Raw genomic sequence first — 6,000 nt, 5'->3', positions numbered from 1 at the left:
ACACATAGAGCAGAACTCGGTTAGCTTTAAAATAATTATTCCATCATTCTAATAGACCATTAGCTCTATTCATTGACTTCTTAGCTTAGTGGTTCTGCATTTAGGTTCCAAGCTAGAGAGGCTAGGGTTTCCCTGGGTTCCCCTGTACAGTAGGCCTTACCTTGTCACTGCCAGTAACCTGGGTTACCATGCAGGTCCGCATTTACCATGCTTCTTTTGCTCTGCTTTGTATTGTAGGGGCCTGTCTCTGCAAATTACATTCTTCAGGCTCTCTTGCCTACTGACCTCTGGCTCTATTAGCCCATGTCAGGCAGTGACAAGAAAGAATATAGGAGAAAGGGAGATACCAGGGTGTCTCTCTCTCTCTCTCTCCTTCAGAAATCACCTCCACCATGATCTAGGTTGGTCCCTGGATCCTGGAAACAAGCATCCCCTTACTTTGTCCATTACTCTTAGGGTGGCAGATGCTTCCATTCTCTAATCCCTAATCCAGGTTGTCCCCCTATCCCATTTTCAGATGTAACGTCATTTATTTTCTTGCCATTGTCTTTGTTTTGAAATAATTTGTCCATGTTAAATGTCCTTCATGGTGCTTGTATCTTTTAAGTCCGTTCAACCCTGCTATGGGAAAGAAAGGAAAAAAGCAAGTAAAAAAGATAGCTGAAATCAAGATCAGAAATGAATATCATATGACCTGCATCAGATATAGAAAATGCAAGTCCAGCACCGAGGTGTTGAACATAGATGGAAAGGGGTGGAAGGACCCACAACATTAAATATCCTCGAAGCACCAGTCACACTCCATAAACATGAGCCTCTGGAAGCTCTCAGCTGCCATGATATCTTTAACTGGCCAGCCACCAGTGGCACCAGTTTTGGCAGCTTCTACCCAAAAAGCTGAAAAAGTGTTGGTTAAATTTTTAAAACCCAATCTGTATGATCCCAAGTCAGCACCTTGTTTCAGCTAATTCTAGAACACTCTAGACTGGCTTCTCAAAACGTGGCTTGCCAAGGCCTTCAGTGGGTTTCCTGGAAAGAGAGCCTAAGATGGGATTGTTTGAGGCAGTGCTCTGTAAAGAAAACCTTTAAGGAAGAAAAGGAAGCAGGATAGGATAGGATGTGGTTTCAGGTGAAGTCTAGCTTCAGCCTCACCCTGCTCTGCTGAAAAGCTCTGAGGCCGAAATGATACCCAGGGTTTGTCCCACTTCTGTTTCTCCATACCTGTGAGTCACTGGGTACCAGTTGCTGAGAATGGGGATAGGTAGACAGAAGCAGTAGCCCAGGAGCTATCCTTCAGAGACCTTAACAGCAGAAGACATAACCAGTGGGGAATGGACACACGGAACCTGGTAAAAGGAATCCCAGGTGATCCCCTGGAGGCATGCTTAGTGTTGACATCATCTTTGAGCCTGTTGGAAAGACAGCTACAGGACCCATTCCAGACTTTCTAGATCAGAATCTGCATTTAACCAAGATTCCCAGTTGTTTGTACATTGAGGATTGAAAAGCTCCAGTCTAAAGAAGTTGAGAGAGAGAGAGAGAGAGAGAGAGTGAGTGAGTGTGTATGTGCGTGTGTGCGCGCATGTGTGAAAAAGTCTTCAATATCACAATGAACTCAAAAAACATTTGTATCAGAGAGGTTAGGTTCCTATTATTCTAGTATTTGGTAAACCAAACCTATGGTGTTTCCTTTGGTGGAAGGCAACACATGTTGCCTTAAAAACTACAAATAGGAAACCAAGAAGCAGATGACTCATTTTAATAGACCATGGCCAATCTCTGCAGTTTTCTAGAGTTGGAAAATCTCTGGGTGCTTCCTGGACCATGTCAGTAGGGCCCGCCAATGCCAGCAAAGCCCAGGCTCTCTGGGGCCTGGCTCTGGCCTGGCTTTGGAGCAGCCGTGGATCAGCTTCACAAATATTTGCTCCCTGTGATATGGGGCCAACTGGAATCTACAAAATGTTCTGGAAAGAGAGATGCAATTTAGAGTAGTGGTCTGTAAAATGTTATGGACAAAGCAGGTGGCCAATATTTTGGGTCGTAATATTTGTGAAGTCACGCTTGGAGATTTAGAATGCCTATACTAAAAGAAATGAATTCATAAGCCCTCAGTATTTCTTGCCAGGCCTTCATACTTTAGTAAGAGTTTAGTGGGAAGAGTAATTGGGTTATTCGTATCTCCCAGTCACCCAGGAAATCTCCATACTTTGCTTAGTAATAGTGCTTTATTTTCTGTTTCTTGAAAACCAGATATGCACGTGTGAAAGGGATTAAAAGTATTCACCCAATTCTCGTCTCCTTCCTGGGCACATGGGGGGATTGTACTTTCCAAAACCATTTGATTTAGATGAAGCTCTATAGTTAGTTCCAGCCAATGAAATGTGAGTGGAAGTAATGCATAAATCTTCCAGGCTGAGGCATTTAAGAATTCGGGTGATAATCCATATTCTTTTTTCACTAATGTAGTGACCTACATTAGTGCGATATGGAGGTGGTTCAAGTTGAAGAGAGTCTGGTCCTCTGATTCCCTGGACTGGGGAAGTCCCCACTAAACTGCACTTGATTTCACATAAATTTTGGTTGCCGACCCCCCGAGATTTCAGAGTTGGTCTATTGTAGAATCTTGCAGTTACTTAGCCCGATTAATAGAATATAAGCAGTCAATATCATATAAGTTTGGGAGCTAAAATATTAAGATACTCCAAGAGCGCTGGATTTGGAATCAGAAGACCCAGATTCAAATCTTGGCTCCGACACTTATTAGACATGTGACATTAGGAAAATAAACATTTCTGGTCTTAAGTAATATTAGATTGTTTTACATAAACCCTAACACCCCTTTTCCCCAACGTCAGCATTCTCTAATTCTTTGAAGCCTCGTATCATATTTTCTCCTTTTAGTCTAACGTTCCTCCCTGCCCCTTACCCTGCTTGCTTATAGGAAATGATAGTCATGAGAATGAAGTATATGTACTAATGTAAATTCTACAAAGATAATCTTTATAAAGAGTCATGGAATCAGTTCATGCCTATAAAAATACAGTGTTTTATGAAGAAGGTTCTGTCAAGTACATAAGCTCTATTTACAAGGCCATTCCTTATGCTTGCCTGATTTACTCATCGGCCTGATTCACAACAGTGTCTTTCAAAAAAGCCATCATTGTCACATTCGGTGGTCTGCCCCCAAAGAATCAGTCATATGAAACAGAACTGTTTGTGTTACCACGAAATTGATGAGTTTCCATCTGGATTTAACCACAGTCCCATCTCCAACTAGAATACTGGAGACCAATACAGATGGTAGCTGAGAAATTTATTCTTTCTGGAATGGTGGGAGTCCCAGTGAGTTCTTTGGGTGCAGATCGCTACTTAGTAAATCATTTGCATGCTGATTTGTTTGGGGGCCTTCAGGTTTCTCCAAATCCTCCTTTTGTGTCCAAGGCATAATGCTGTTGCTGTGACATCCAGACCCCTCCCTCCATATGTGCATTCACTGCCTCTTCTTTCTTCTCTTGCCTTTGACATGTCAGATGGTATGCTACAGGCTTCGATTGCAGTAGACAACACTAGTGCTTTCTACTTTAAATCAAAAAGACACGAACTCTTCATTTGAAGGTGGAAAACCCCAGCTTCTTAGAAGTTTTTAAAACACTGAGATCGAAGATTGATCCGAGGGAAAATATCAGGGGACTCTGGGGGGGCAGAAGGGAGAAAATTGGGGTGAGAAAGGAATTACGGACATAGGAATATATACATTAATGATTTCAGGCAGTGCCTTGTTCCTGAAATGAATATATCCTCCCAACTTGAGTCGTCTTTTCAGAGCTCTTCTGAAAACAGGAGGCATTTTCTGTCTCACTGCCTGTGTGTTCATGGTTGGTCCTCTCTGGGGCTGTTCCAGCAGCTGCCTCCACCCCCGCTGCTCCTAGATGAATTGTGTCGGCCCTACTGTGTGTTAGCTGCCATTTCAGAGGGAAAGTCCCTTTGTCGCTACTTTCTGAGACTTCACAGCTCTGATGCTTTTCAGGAACACCAGAAAACAAAACACTTCCATCTACAAGAAAATGCAGGTGCCACCACTCTGTTGCTACAGGGCAGAGAGAAAGTAGTTTTTTTCTCATTTTTTCACAGTGGGTGAAAGTCTCTGAGGACAACTTTAAAGGGAACCTGCACAAAATATGGGTGGAGTACTTGGGTGTGTGTGTTGGGGGGGGAGTTGTTGTTTGTTTGCATTTGGTCCTTTCATTTCTGTATTTCAAAGTGGGATCAGAAGCCTAGGTTCTTCTGTGTTGTTCGTTCTCAAGCGTAGATACGTAATAATTACAAGGGCTCTTGTAAAATCAAACCTCTTTCCTACTCGGACACAATGAAAGGAACATCGTTCAAGTTATTAGTTGTATGTTTTGCAGTAATTTATTCTCCCCTACCCTCTGAATTCCTAATGAAGAATTCTGAATTCTATTGAAATCTTCAGAACCAAACTTTGATCTTATTTTTGTTCTTTGGCTTCAAGCACACATTCGCCCTGATTTCTTCTTTTCCCACACTCAGCTGACTTTGACATTATTTTTCCATCTCTACTGCTTCCTTCTAGTGTTTTTCCTCTACTAGGAGTTAGCTGCCTTCCTCCTCTTTCTGTAACGACAACTCAGTTCCTCTTTCCTTTGACATAAATAGCTTCGTTCTATCCTCCTTCTTGTGTAACTTTTCACCCAATTCTTTTTTCCTTTATCTTTTTCTTCCCAATTTCTATCAGAATCCAGATTAATTCTACTTTGTTTCTGCCCCCCTGGCATTCGTCAAGAATGACAGTAGAGCATGGAATAACAAAATATTTGGCTTACTTGTTGGGTTAAGAAATTAAAATATATGTTTCCTGTGAAGATGGCATTTCTTCCCATGCCTTGGTAGCATTGGGGAAGTTTGGTGTCATTCCATGAAATAGTACTTACTGGGATTTTATTTTTGATAACATTTTGCTGATTTCACTTGATGGAAAATCAAAGATCGCCAAAAATGTTTGATAATTCTTCTGTCTAGAGGGGAGAATCTTCCTCTCCCTTGAGCTTGGCTGGGCTCTGTGACTGTGTGGGCCTTGAGAATTTGGTGAAAGTTTGGCTGTACCTGTCTCAGAGCCCAGTCCTGAAGAGACTGGTCGTTCTACATCCTCCGTCTTATAACACTCACCCTTGAAGCCTGAAGTCACCATGGAATAATGAGCCTTGTGGAGGAGCCATGTGGAGGAGGTCTTTGCAACAGTCCTAGCTAAGTTTAGCCTCCGAGTCGGGGCTCCAGGCACACAGAATAAGGCCATCCTGAACCAACCTCCAGCCCAGCAGACATCAGCCGATGTACAACTTACCCCTTATTGCATTTGGAAGTTTCCTTTGGGTCTTGGCCGTTCTCCCGATTGTTGCTACAATCATTTTGCTACTCCTGCTCCACATATGGGAGACTCTCTGGGTGCCATTCCAAGCCCTCTGCCCCTTCAATCCTTCTTGGGCTCACAGGTATTTACAGAAACTCCATGCAGTGACATCAAACACTCCCAACCTAGACACTGCATTTCTTCTCTAGGATATGTTTCTAATACAATGTCTTGGCTGGGAAAAGACATACACCTGTTCATACATCCCCCAAGCCTACCTGCCTGTCCTGCTTTCCCTCCCTAGGGCACACCCCGGACAAGAAAGTGAAGAGGTTCAGGAGACGGTCACTATTTCTTGAGATTTTATCAAATGGCAGGCACTGTGCTAGGCTCTTCAGATACACAAGTGAACAAAACAAAAATCCCTTCTATCATTCTAAAAGGGCAGGCAGACAATAAATAATAGCAAAAAAAAAAAAAGACTAAGTAAATTATATACTAAAAATGTATAGTAAAATATATACTGAAAGTGCAATCAAAAAGGAACAAAACAACAGTAAGAGCAATAGGTTGGGAATGGAGGGTCTCAAGGCAAACCTACTGAGGATGTGATATTTGAGTAAGAACCTGAA

Source organism: Mustela nigripes, chromosome 2 (genome assembly GCF_022355385.1).
Source record: "Mustela nigripes isolate SB6536 chromosome 2, MUSNIG.SB6536, whole genome shotgun sequence".
Classification (NCBI taxonomy): domain Eukaryota; kingdom Metazoa; phylum Chordata; class Mammalia; order Carnivora; family Mustelidae; genus Mustela; species Mustela nigripes.
Note: the sequence above shows the minus strand (reverse complement) of the source record.